Raw genomic sequence first — 14,788 nt, 5'->3', positions numbered from 1 at the left:
AGGCCAAAGCATGGGCATTTGATGAATTCCCACATCAGTTTGGTTGACCAGTCATATATTTGGTGTAAGTTGCAAGGCACACTCATGTGACAGTCTTGCAGATGATGCTATTGGTCATATGAAGACTAGATAAGGAAGTACAGTGATAAGATCAATATAAATTTATTCCTCTAGCAAAACACAATTCAAGGCATATGCATTATTAATGCTGCATCAGAGGTATTATCTTCATATTCAAAGACTAGCATATAATTATAAAGGACAGAAATGTAAAGAACATGAACAGCCTAATGATGGAATTGGCTCATGTTTATTATTAGAAATCCTATTTGAAATCCAGAGAACAACTGAGTGGATAAAAACATGTCAGACAGTAGGTGACAAAGGATATGAGAAAATTACAACTTTTTTTCCCACTAAATTTAACAATGCTTTGTACCAAATTCCTTACTTGACTGACTAAGTAATCTGGCTCTGCAAGGATGAGGACTCAGGGAGACATACTTTCTGCCACTGTTTCTACCTGTGATGAAGTTAGTCTGGCGTTTGCATGCTCTGTTAGTCAGTATGACTCCAGGAAGACTCAGCAGAACAGAAGCATTCTCTCCTTCAACAAATATCCACTGAACATGAAATCAGACTTTTCCTGGTACTAAAGGTACATTTCAGAATAAGTCAAAGGTCGTGAAATTAGCATTTTGGATAAAAGTATAAGTTTTCATATGTAAAAAATTACCACCATGGGGATGCCTGGGTAGCTCAGTTAGTTGAGTGTCCAACTCTTGATTTTGTCTCAGGTCATGATCTCAGGGTCATGAGATCAAGCCCCACATCCAGCTCCAAGCTCAACATGGAGTCTACTTGAGATTCTCTCTTTCCCTCTGCCTCTACCCCCACTATCTCTCAAAAAAAATTGCCACCATGATGATCAGAGATATAAGATAATGTTATTGTGAAATTTGATCCAAAATCATTGGCTTCTTAAGCTAGAAACTGTCCTATGCCTTGTGCTATGCCTTAGTTCGATTGTGTTTAAAGCTAACGGATAGGAAGATGGCAGAGTAGGAAGCACCAGGAATCTGTCTCCCTAGACACCACCTATACCATATATCACCTAGACAACAATTATACTGGCATAAGCTGCCTGATGTAACTATTTTGGAACTCTGGAGTCTATTGAAGGCTTAAATCTTCCAGGGGAATGCTTAGATGGTAAGTAGCTATGGATTATCAATTTTAGTTCTTTGCACAGTAGCACCTACCTGTCCCCATTCACAGCCATGTGGCAGGCAACAGTGCACAGCACTGTTGGAACAATTTGCACACAGCTGGTGGGATCCAGGGTAGACAAAAAGGTCTCTGACCTCCAAGTATTAGGGATCTGTGCTCTGATCACTGATTGCTATTTCATATCACAGAAGTATAGACAAAGAAGTAGGCACCCATTGTTTTTGTAGGCACCCCATTGTAAGCCTCTCTATCTCCTGCTGAAGCGAATTTCAGGACATTTAAAGGGCTAATGCCTTCTCCCACTTCATTTTTCTTTCAGTTTTCCCCTTTTGGGAGCCAGACATTAAAAACTAGGATATTCAAAAGCAACTTTGTATACATAGACTAGAAAATGACCACACATGTCCAGAGAAAGGTTCAGAAAGAACTTAAATGTATATACCTCAGGTTGATCCTCAGTACGGAGAAAGCCTACATAAATCAGAAAAACAAAAACAATAACAATAACCAAACCTAGCAAATTCTGGAGGAGGACTATCCTAAGTCCAGAGTTACCACATTATTAGATTCAAAAGACCAGCTTTCAACAACAACAACAATCACAAATCATAAGGCATATGAAGAAACAGCAAAATATAACCCATTCAATGGAAAAAGTATAAACTATCCCTAAAAAGACCTCAAGGAAGATACACTAGGCAAAGACTTTTTAAAAACTATCTTTAAAAAAACACTATATTAAAAATACTCAAAGAAGTGAAGGTGTGGAGAGAATTTTTAAAAAGATGCATAAACAAAATGGAAATATCAATAAAGAGACAGGAAATCTAAAAGAAAACTAAAAAAAAATCTAGAACTGAAAAAATACAATAACTGAAATAAAACATAACTAACTAGATGGACTCAAGGGCATATATGAACAGGCAGAAGAAAGAATCAGTCAACTTGAGGATGGGACAATAGAAATTATTGAGTCTGAGGAACAGAGAGAAAAAAGATTAAAGTGAACAGGGCCTAAGGGATTGTGGGACACCATCAAACAGAACAACATATGCATTGTGGGAATTTGGGAAGAGAAGAAAAAGAGAAAGGGGCACAGAGAATATTTGAGAAATAATGGCTAGAAACTTCTCAAATATGAGGGAAAATATGAACATAAACATCCAAGAAATTCAACAAACTCCAAGTCGTATAAATTTAAAGATATTCCTACAGAGACATATTATAATCAAACTTTTGAAAGACAATATATCTTAAAAGAAGGAAGAAACAAATCATCACATACAAGAGATTCTCAATAAGATCATCAGCAGATTTCTCATTGTAACTTTTGGAGACCAGAAGGCAGTGAGCCAAATAGTCAAAGTGCTAAAAGGAAAAAAAAAAAAAAAAAAAAAAAGGCTATCAACCAAGAATCCTATATCCATCAGAATTCTCCTTCCAAAGTGAGGGAGAAATTAAGACACCTCAATATAAAGTTTGAGAGAGTTTATTACCATTAGACCTGCTTTCAAGAAATGCTCAAGGTAATCCTGCAGGGTAACTTGACAGTAGCTGAAAGATACAGGGAGAGGTAGGTCCCAGCAAAGGTAAATATATGGACAATTATAAAAATTACTATTGTTGTAACATTAGTTTAAAACTGGAGTTTTTATTTTCTGCATCATTTAAGAGACTGATACATTAAAAAACAGTCTAAAAGATAGTATTATTATAATTTTGGTTTGTAACTCCAATTTTGTTTCCTCTGTAATTAAGAAATACATGCATTTAAACATACTAGTTTATGTTTTGTGGATATACAATGTACAAAGATATAATTTTGGGGACAGCAACATCAAAAGAAATAGGAACAGAGTTATAAAGGAACGGAGTTTTATATGCAATTGAAGTTAACCTGGTATAAGTCCAAATTATAGCATTATAACTTTAAAATGTTAATTTAATCTCCACATACAACTAAATTAACTACAAAGCAAACAGCTATAGAATATACACAAAATGAAATGAGAAAGGAACTGAAACATTTCACTATAAAATATCAACTAAACATGAAAGAAGACAGTAATGCAGGAACTCAGAGACAAAAAAAAAAGCTGTTAGACATATAGAAAACAAAGAACAAAATGATGGAATTAAATCTCTCCTTATCAGTAATTACTTTAAATGTAAATGGATTAAGCTCTTCAACCAAAAGACAAAAATTGACAGATGGCTTAAAAGCACATAGTCTACTCATAAATGAAATCTAAAAAAAAAAAAGAAAGAATAACTTCTCAAATGTGATGAAAAATATGAACATAAACACCCAAGAAATTCAATAATCTCCCAAACTAAAAGTAGAATTAGAACTATAAATACAGAGAACAAACTGATGTTGCTAGAAGGGAGGGGAATGGGGGGTTGGGCAAAGTGGGAAAAGGGAGATACAGGCCTCCAGTTATGGAATGAGTGAGTCATGGGAATAAAAAACAAAGCATAAGGAATACAGTCAATGATATTATAATAGCGATGTAATGGGACAGATGGTAGCTGTACTTGTTATGCACATAGAATAATGTATAAACTTGTCAAATCACTCAATTGCATACCTGAAACTAATAAAACATTGTGTTTCAACTATACTTAAATTAAAAACAAACAGGGGTGCCTGGATGGCTCATTTGGGTAAGCATCTGACTCTTGGTTTCAGCTAAGGTCCTGATCTCATGGGTTGTGAGATCGAGCCCTGTGTCGAGCCCCACATCAGGCTCTGCACTCAGTGGGGAGTCTGCTTGAGGCTTCTCTCCCTCTGCTTGTCCTCCCACTTGCTCTCTTTCTCTCTCTAAACTAACTAAATCTTAAACACATAGTCCAACTCTATGCCATATACAAAAGACTCACTTGGGACCCAAATACACATATAAATTGAAAGTAAAAGAATGGAAAAGATAATAGTAACAAAAAGAGAGAAGAGGTGTCTATCCTACTATTAGACAAAATAGACTTTAAATGAAAAAAGATTGCAAAGGACAAAGAAGCACATTATATGTTAATAAAGGGATCAATATAGCAAGAAGACATAATAATTATAAGCATTTACCTACTAATGACAGACCACCAATATATATGAAGCAAAAAATTCAAAAAACTGAATTGAGAAATAGATGGTTCTATGATAAAGCCCCACTCACAATAATGGATAGAACAACCAGACAAAAGATAAGTATGGATATAGAGGACTTGAACAACATGTTAGACCAATTAGATCTAAAAGACATGTACTCTACCTAACAACAACAGCATACTCATTTTTCTCAAGTGCACTGCGATGGACTATATGTTAGGCCACAAATTAAGTGTTGGTAGATTTCAAAAGGTTGATATCATAAAGGATATCTTCCTTGACCACAATATAATAAAGCTAGAAATAAATAACAGAAGAAAAGCTGGAATTTTCACAAAGTTGTAAATATTAAATAATATACCTTTAAACAACCAGTGAATCAAAGTAGAAATCAAAGAAAATCAGAAAATACACACAAATGAAAATGAAAATGCCACATACCAAAACTTACACAGCCCAAGTATAGCTATGGGGAAAATATGTAGCTATAAAATCTTACGTTAAAAAGCAATGACAAGATCTCAAATCCACAACATAACTTTACAACTTAATGACTAGGAAAAGAACAAACTAAATCCAAAGCTAACAGACAGAAAGAAATAATAAAGATTAGATCAGAGATAAATGAAATAGAAAAAAGAAAAACAATAGATAAAATGAATAAAACCAAAAGTTGGTTCTTCAAAGAGGTCAATAAAATTGGCTCCCCTTTAACTAGATGGACTAAGGAAAAAAAAAAAAGAGAAGATTCAAATTACTAAAATCAGAAATGAAAGTGGGGACATTACTACTGATTCTATAGAAATAAAAAAGGATTATAAGAGAATACTGTGAATGATTATGTACCAACAAATTGGATAACCTGGGTAAAATATATAAATTACTATAAACATACCACTACCAAGACAAAATTATGAATAAATAGGAAATCTTAATAGACTTATGACTAGTAAGGAGATTGCATCAAGATTGAATCAATAATTAAAAACCTCCCAACAAAGAAAAGCCCTGTACCCAATGACTTTACTAGTGAATTCTATCCAACACTTAAAGAACTAATACAAAAAAAAAAAAAAAAAAAAAAAAAGAACTAATACTGAGGCTTCTCAAACTTTTACAAAAAAAAAAAAAAAAAAAAAAAAGGAAGAGGAGGGAACACTTCCTAACTCATTCTAGGAGGCCAGTATGACCCTGATACCAAAGCCAGACAAACACACTACAAGAAAGGAAAACTACAGACCAGTTCCTTTATGAACATTTATCCAAAAATTCTCAGCAAAATACTAGCAAACCCAATTCGGCAGATATTAAAATGATTATACAAATGGAATCATTCCTGAATGCAAGGATGGTTCAACATGAAAATCAATGTAATATATGACATTAGCAGAGTGAAGGACAAAAACCACATGATCATTTCATTTGATGCAGAAAAAGCCTTTGACAAAATTCAACATCCTTTCATAATAAAAACAATGCAAAAACTAGGAGCATGAGGAAATTACCTCAATATAATAAAAGCTACAAATGAAAAATGAACATAAAACTCAATGTGAAAGACTGAAAGCTCTTTCTTTCTCTAAGGTCAAGAACAAGGCGAGTATGCCTGCTTTCACTTTTTTCTTTTTCCTTTCTTTTTTTTAAAGGAGCACATGCATGAGTTCATGGTGTGGGGTGGGCAGAGGGAGAGGGAGAGAGAGAATCTTAAGCCGACTCCATGGCCAGTGTGGAGCCCAATGTGGGACTTGATCTTACCACTTGAGATCATGACCTGGACTGAAATTAAGAGTCAAATGCTTAACTGACTGAACCACCCAGTCACTCCTCTGCTTTGGCCACTTTTATTTGACATAGTATTGGAAGTTCGAGCTAGAGCAATTAGTCAAACAAAGGGAATAAAGGGTATCTAAACTGGAAAGAAAGAAGTAAAATTATCTCTATAGGTGATTTGATCTTATATGGAGAAAACTCTAAAAATGCCACAAAAATTGTTAGAACTAGAACAAGAATTTGGTAAAATTGCAGGATACATTCAATGCACAAAAATCAGTTGTATTTTTGTATACTAACAATGAAAAATCTTAAAATCAAATTACAAATACAATTTCAATAATAGCATCAGAAATAATGAAACTCTTAGGAATTAACCAAGAAGGTGAAAGACTTGTACAATTAAGTCTACAAAACATTGCTAAATGAAATTAAAGCAGATCCAAATATTGAAGTGTAATTCATATGTAGTGTTTACATTAATTTCAAATATACAATATAATAATTCAATAATTCTATGCATTACTCAGTGCTCATCACAATAAGTGTACTCTTAATCCCCTATATCTATTTCACGACCAAGAAAACGTAAATAAATGGAAGCACATCCCATATTCATGGATTGGCCAACTTTATATTGTTAAAATGTCAATGCAAGGCAAAACAATCTAGAGGTTCAGTGCAAACCTTGTCAAAACCTAATGACATTTGTTTTCAGGAATAGAAAAACCTTTCTAAAATTCATGTGGAATGTTAGTGAATTTCCAATACCCAAAACAATTTTGAAAAAGAATAAAAGTGGAAGACTCACACTTCCTGATTTCAAAACTTACTACAAAGCTACACTAATAAAAACAGTGGAAGGGGGATCCCTAGGTGGCTCAGCGGTTTAGTGCCTGCCTTTAGCCTAGGGCGTGATCCTGGGTCTCCAAGTCCCGCATTGGGCTCCCTGCATGAAGCCTGCTTCTCTCTCTGCCTCTCTCTCTTTCTCTCTCTCTCAAATAAATAAATACTTTAAAAATAAAAATTAAATAAATAAAATGTGATGCTTATTGGGTATTGAGGTATAGTGCCTGCCCCTATACTAAGTGATCCTAAACTGCTTTATAGTTGTTGATTTTACTGCCAAAATTTTCTCCTTCTTCACTTCCATTTTTTTTTACTGAAATTCAATTTGTCCACATATAGTACATGATTAGTTTCAGATGTAGTATTCAATAATTCATCAGTTGCCTATATAACACCCAGTGCTCATCACATCACGTGCCCTCCTTAATGCCCAGTTACCCCATCCCCCACTCACCTCCCTTCAGCAACCTCAGTTGGTATTTCAGTACATAAAATTCTGGTTTTGTTGCCAACTGAATCAGAGGAATCCAAAAGTAACTGAGGTAAGTAACAATCAAAGTAAAAAGTAAATGCAATGATATGTTTTTGCCAGAAGGTAAGTGAATAAACTTACTGTGTGTGTATAGTAATAGTTCTCAATCATGAGTATACCTCATAATCATCCAGTGGGCTTTGGAAAATACAGATTTTCTGATTCAGTAGATCCAGGGTGGGACCTGAGACTTTGCATTTCTAATTTCCCAGCTCATCCTGCTGCTCTGGGGCCCACACATGGAGAACTGCTATGCAGCAGAGTGAGATGGGAATGGTTTGAAATATCAATAAGATGTTGAAGTTTTAGGAAACATTGGAAATATCTAGAAGTCTACAAGCAGGAAAAGGAGAATATTACTTTTCACATATCAGACATTACAACCATGGAGCTTGTAACACGAAGACTGAGAGCTGCTGGAAAAAAAATCCAGGAATTTGTATAAAATGGTAGATTACAGTTACATGTCAGTTCACTAGATTTTAGGAAGATATATTAAGTGCTTCCATTGTTATAAACTGATACCACATCAGGCAGTCTTGATCTCCAAAAAACTTCTCATGTTGCCTCTGTAATAGGCTATCCTGGATGGACCATTGGTTTGACCCCGTGTGGCATGCCTAATGTTTCTATATTCTAATCCATTGGTTGCCACCAAAGTGCTTTGCCAACAGATTTTGTTCTCAGATAGAGCACAGCACTGAAAAGAAAATCACTTTGCAAATCCAGTGATTTCATGGGCCACTAGGCTCTCTGCATTCTCTATTACCCAGTTTATCTTTTGTTCATTTAATGCATCGCAAACAACATTGAATTAGTTTGTTGGACAATTAGGTAAGATATTAAACTAAAGATGTACATATAAATATGTCAAGTAATTATTTTAAGAATACATCTGTAAGGAGTAGCTAGAGAAGGCACTTCGTGAGGTTTTTTTTTCCTCCCTGCTTTCTCTAATAGTTCAACAATTCCAACTTTTAGAAGTAATATACCTTTTCTAAACTGTACACAGCAAAAAAAAAAAAATCTATAATGAACGTTTAAAAAATCATTTCCAAGGAAATTAGCTCTTATAAACAACCTGGAATATGTCAGTTAATTAAATTCGTATTTTTTGGAATGAGCATCCCAAATAAAACTCACTATTGCAAATGTGAGCCCAGGCAGGCGTGGTTTCCATTCTCTGCAAGTCTCTTCCTTCCTGAGCTGTGACTGCCTAAAGCCTTCCTGTAGTTTCACTATTGCCTTGACCCTCAGCGCCACTGAGTGCTGAACGGGGTAGTTGTTGGGTAGTTTTACATGGCTGCATGTCTAGATTCTGTTTACTTTGCCTCTGCTCTGATGTCATATCTTAGCTCTGGTAAATGGATCTCAGACTGTTCTGAAGTTGGTTTTTTTTTTTTTTTCTTTTGTGTGTGTGTGTTTTGTTTTTGTTTGTTTGTTTGTTTGTTTGTTTGTTGAGAGAAAAAGAGAGAGGAAAAAAAAGGTGCCCATGAGCCAGGGTGGGGAGTGGGCGTGGATAGGCAGAGCCAGAGGGAAAGAGAGAATCTTAAGCAGGCTCCACACCCAATCAGGAGCTGATGCTATGTTCCATCTCACAGCCCTGAGATCATGACCTGGGCCAAAATCAGGGATGCATTACTGACTAAGCCACCCAGGTGCTCCTGTTCTGAATTCTTATTTGCCTGCTCCCAGGCACTATTTTGATATCTGCCATTGCCCTTCTCATAAAGGGATATCCCAGTCCTGGATCCTGACCCATTAGCTTGAGCCCTCCTTGATAATGACAAATTCCTCTCATTTCAATTTGCTATCCTTCCTATAAGAATGAATTGTCTCATATTCCATCCACCTGTTTGGTAAGTCAACATCTCATTTTAATACTTTGCTGATATCTACTTACCTGGGGTATAATCTGCTATTACTCTGTTGTACTGGACATGCTGCTTGGGTTTTTATTCATATCTGTGATGGGATCCATTTGCCCAGATCATATTCAGAGACTGAGTCCTTTACCAGATTCCCGGCCTTTCTCACCTAAGCCTTATGGCAATAAGTAACTGGACTTACCTGGTTTGTTCATTCAGAAAACACTGGATGGATGCCTGGAACTATATTGGCCACTGGGGAGATGAACATAAACAAGGCGCAGCTTCTCTCTTCAAGAAACTCATGCTGGATGACAGAGAAAACAAGCAAAACAATTGAAATACAATTTTTTAACAGTAAGTTATAAGAACCTTGCTCATCAGGATATAGTCCCTTAGGTCAGACGATTGTCCTTCCATAAACATTAATTTACTAATGCTTGCTCAAAACCTAATGTGTACCACCCAGAGGTCCCTTATGAGGATTGTGAATCAGACCCAGACATTCTGGCCCAGAGTGTCTAGAAGTTTTACCTCCCGGATGCTAATGATGTGTGTCTTTTGGCCCAAATAAGTCGATAGGAGCCTTTATAATAGATAGCCTCTGAACCTAACTCCTGCTCTTTTATCCTCAGGCAGTCTACCATGAATGAACCCTGATGACTATAGGATGGGAGTTGTGAGTTCAATCACTTCATTATCTAGAACTTCTGAATCAAGTGTCAGCCTGTTTCATTTCATCCTTTCAAATTAACTAGAGCTAGATATCCTAAAAGGATGAAAGTTTTATGAGTCAATTGCAGTGCTTGTTGGAATAGGTAGAAGGAGACACTGGTGATAACCTACTGTAACTTTCAAAAGTCAACATTACCCCCTAAGTGGCAGAGTTGCCTTGAGTTTGTGTTTCTGGTAGAAATGACCATCAGGGTCTCCCCACTGCCTCCTAAACCTTTGAAGAGACACCTGAGTGGTCCCTGGAACTCTTTGAATGACTAGTGACTGCCCAAGGACTGCTAAAAGTTTCTTTACTCTGAGTTGTTGAAGCCTGTGACCTTTGGCTGGTGGAATGATATCTGATATGGCCATAACAGGGATTCCTTGGGACATCCTAGGGAAATATGAGATTGCCCTGGTGCCTCTAGCCTTAACACTGGAACTAATGGACATTTTGCTAAGCCGTCTTGATTCTCTTCCCCAATTGTAAACCAACCCCAGCCCACTAGAGGATAATTTTGAAACAAACCTGGAAATAACTTCCTTATTCATCAATGTTCCTGAAATTCCAGGAGGATACTGAAGAGAAGAGGCAGGTATTTGGCTTTGAAAAGGTAGAGACACCAAGGTGAGAAGAAGGCTCGGAGGCAGTGTTGTCAGCATAGGGTACTCCAGAGATGTGCAGCAAACAGGACAAAAGACTGGCTCCAGGCATAAGCAATGATTCTCAGTGTTAATCTTAGTCATGCTTTGGAGAGGGGGATACGGAATCAATCACTTATCCTGCTTTAACATCAACGCACTCATCTATAAAACATACACATCCTACCTGACAACATTCTTCACATATCCTAATAAGAAAAAGCATGTTAAAGTGATAAAACTATTTTAGGAAGTTATGTAAATATACCATTAAGGTAGATTATAGATTGTAATCCTATCATTTATTGCTTTTTCATCTGTTTATTTGCTGAGAAGCTTTTATGAACTTCCAGTTAATTAGTTTTCTTTTCCCCTCTTATTTATCAGCAGGCATATCTTATCATCTTATTTAAGTTTTAAAATAGCATTTCAAAGTTAATAAGATGTTTCAAAAATCTAGCCATGTCCTTCATTTGCTCATAATATTTTGTCTGGAAAAGTTGTTCTTAAAAAAAATAAATGAACTATTTATAAAATTGTGATATGATCAAGGCCAACCATAAACAAACGTATGCAGGCCGACAGAACAAGTATGCCTTGCAATATGGATGACTTTCCTGGTGTGCCATAATAGTTTCTTAGAGCTGTTATGAATTATTCCATAAACCCATATTTAGAGACTTTAAAAAATGCAGATTATTGGCCTGAGAAACCATTTTGTCTCCAAAGGAACATTTGCAGGCTGTCGTGCAAATCTGCATTTGAGCTAGTTTCACATTATGATCTTAGTGAATTCTTGACCAGATGGACTTGAACAGCTGCCACCCATGCCCAGTAAGTCCCTTTGCTTGAGAAGACAAAATAGCTCATTTGTTTGCAATTCCGTCCTGGAAGTACACAAGGGCAATTTTCTACATTGTGAATTACTTCTATCAGAGCAACATTTTCCCTGAAAGACCATAGCTCATTATGCTATTTAGAAACAAACAAAAAAATATGCACAAACATTTTTTTCAGGAGTCTTATAATTTGTGCCCAGAAGGGACAAGTCTCTTTTCAGATTAATTTTTTAAAAATGTTCCTTGGTTGCCATTATGCTCAAGCTGACATGGAAGGTTATAACTGAGAGAACCCCCTCTGAAATAATAATGCCTTACATTTGTACAGCACTTTTAAACTCTTCAAAGTGCTTTAAGACACATTATCTCATTTGAGCCTCAAAACTACTCAGGGAAGCAGGGAAAGTGGGTGTTTTTATTCACCAGTTTATAGATAGAGAAATCAATTCACTTTACGAATATTATCTGAGTATCTACTAACTCCATTGTATTATACTCAGTATTACAGAGGATAAAATAACAGGTATTCCTAAAAGAGTAATCTGTTTTGCAGATAAGACATAAAAACACAAAGCTAAATAATACAAAAATGTACAATATGTTTCAAAAGATGACAGAAGGCAATATATATGGTTAAAATATTAGAGGCACCCATGATGAGCAAACTGTTCTGGAGGATTCAGGGGGCTTTTTGAAGCAGGTGCTGCCTAGAATACATATGCTTGGAAAGAGGCTTATTATTTGTGGAATCCATGAGAATGTCTGCTCTTTGACATCACAAGGTTATACCCCTATAACCTTAGAATGTACAAGATTTTGGCATTCATCTAGTTTACCCTGATTCTCAACGCTGGAACTGTTTCTATGGCACCCTAGGCAAAAATGTTGGAACAGCCATAGGTTTTAGAAAATTCTCGTATGAAGTCGCAATGTTGATGTCTGTAACTCTGTGCCTTGCTGACTACAGGAACATTGCCGATCTATTTTTCCTTCCTGTGGAAAGCCTTTAATACATCTGTAGACAGTTGTAATATCTGCATTTAGGTTTTTTCTTCTTTCCATAGATCTTTGAACTTCTCTAGGTATTTACAGTCATTGCTGTATTGCTGGATCCCTGTCTTATTAGTTCAAATTATCTGTAACTTTGCCACCCACAACTGATATACTATTTTAGGTATGTAGAGTTATATGGGATTCTTACTTCCTGGGCTCTGAACACTATCTGAACACTGTAGTTATGCTTTCAATTAACTTGCAGCATGTAAGTTAATACTACTATTTATAAAGATTTCTCACATGTAATACTAACTATCATATAAAAGCTGCTTAATTAAAATGCACGGAACTAGTTAGGAATGCTTTCCTGAAGAATTAAGGTCACTTTCATTACATGGCTTTTTCCCCCTTTTAAAATTTTTCTTCTTTTTCCTAAGTCATTCATGATACATATATATCCTCCCAGAAGAAGTTTTCTTAAGGAATTCATACCAAATTCTAATATAACAATGATCTGTGGTATTTTGTTCTTCATTTTTATTAACTGGGAAAATAAAAATTAATAGTTCATGTAAATTAATAGGCCAATACTGACCTCTGGTGTGTATGGAGGAAATTGCTTAGTGGGTGAACTAGTGGACACTTGGGAAGAGTTTTATGTTAAATATAAGAACAATCTTTGTCCAAGCAAAGAAGTTTCCTGAGTTATAATTACAAATGTGGAAATTGGGGAATGTCAAACTAACTGAATGGGGAGGATTTCTCTATGTTAGTCCCTTGTGGTAGGAAGTGAAAAGGAAAGGAGAACTGCTGAATAGAACAGCCCTCATTGCATCATGTTTTTGCCCTGTTTGGTCTGCGTTTAAGCAATTCTAACCACAGTGAGAGGAGAAATAATCTACACTCACTCACTCGACTCCACACAAACTGGATTTTTTTTTTTAAAGGCTGGTTGTGAATTTATCTGAGTTTTCTCCTTAGATGGTGTGTGTGTTCCTTGCCTGCTATGCCCCAAAATGCTTCTTCACTTACTTCAGACACAAGATCCCAAAGTCATCTTTCTCTATCCTTATTTGCTCTTGTTCATTCTCTTGGAATTTTTCAAAGCTTGCCATATGCCTGGGAGATATTTGCTTTTAATTTAAAAGTCTAACATTTGTTAGAGTGGTTCTTCTTTCAGATGGTCCATTCTCTTCTCTATTTTCAGGACGTGCCCTTCCCTTCACTCCATGCTGAAGCCCGATTATCTATCTACCTCTCCCTCCTCGGTCCCCTTTGAGCAGAGCCACTTGGGAGTACCGTGTCAATCACCTGCAGGTAGAGGTATCAGCTGTGCAGATTCAGATCTCATTGCCACCACCAATTCTTGTTGGCCTACCCTCTGCTGTAGCAGGGCCCTTAGGATCTTAGAAGCTCACCTATTAGGAAAAGTATCACTAGACCCATAACCAATGGTTCCAGATTCTAATTTAATCCTACCGCTAACTTGCTATGAGACCTTCTACAACTCAGTTCAATTTAGACAGCAGACTTCTATTACCTAATCGACAAAAGGGTACGATTCAACCAGATGATTGCTAACATCTCTTGTGATGCCCTAATTCTATAATTCTGTCAATCTGGATTTAGGAAGCTAGCTTGCAACCCAGGGCTCTTACTGTCTGGGGCTCCTTCACCTCCTCTTCCTCCCATCCCCCTAGTTTGTTTAGGTATTTCTACTGTGTGTTTCCTATGTTTACTAAACCATTGTACTGATTACACTGTATGTATCTATTTGTCTATCTTTTGTCCTTCATTGACTTAACATATGGCAGGCTGTTAGTAACTATTGAATGACTGAAAAATATCTTATGTTCATCCTGCAAGTCTATATCTGACATGTATTCCTTAGAAGCTCCGGCCTGAAAAGCTTTGGAGTCAGCCTCAACCTTTTGTCCTGATTCTACAAATTAGATAATATGTAAAATGTTGCCTCTCAGAAACTGTAAGGAGATGAATAGCTATAGATCATGCTGCAAGAAAGTGGAGGACACCAGTTTGTTAGTAGGAGCTGAATCATTCTGCATTAGAGTGAGAAGTTTTACTTCCCATGGTCAGACAGATCAGGAAGTGGGTAAGAAGAGACTAGGGTAGAGGGTAAAGTGGAGCTAGGGAAACAGTTTGAGGTTGAAGATGATGTGGGTAAAGGCCCAACGTATGTTTCCAGTTCTTGGGATGGCCATAGGAAAATTTTTTAAAATCA

The 14,788-nt window shown here is 36.4% G+C and overlaps 1 protein-coding gene across 21 annotated transcripts in view; it reads left to right on the top strand.

Moving 5' to 3' along the window:
• The first annotated feature begins 1,137 nt into the window (after nucleotides 1–1,137).
• LOC144291774 (uncharacterized) overlaps nucleotides 1,138–14,788 on the top strand; it is a 322,394-nt gene continuing 308,743 nt past the window's right edge. For 20 of the 21 annotated variants that reach the window (XR_013359262.1, XR_013359252.1, XR_013359260.1 and 17 more), the window contains exons 1-3: nucleotides 1,138–1,212; nucleotides 9,575–9,712; nucleotides 9,991–10,034. The gene's annotated coding sequence lies outside the window, so the exon portion shown is untranslated. Of the gene's footprint in view, nucleotides 1,213–9,574; nucleotides 9,713–9,990; nucleotides 10,035–13,753; nucleotides 13,864–14,788 lie in introns of all 21 variants that reach the window. The other variant, XR_013359266.1, reaches the window with a different exon arrangement.

This window comes from Canis aureus, chromosome 20, assembly GCF_053574225.1.
Source record: "Canis aureus isolate CA01 chromosome 20, VMU_Caureus_v.1.0, whole genome shotgun sequence".
Taxonomy (NCBI): Eukaryota; Metazoa; Chordata; class Mammalia; order Carnivora; family Canidae; genus Canis; species Canis aureus.
The sequence above is the reverse complement of the archived record's forward strand: the minus strand, read 5'-3'. Positions and strand labels throughout refer to the sequence as shown.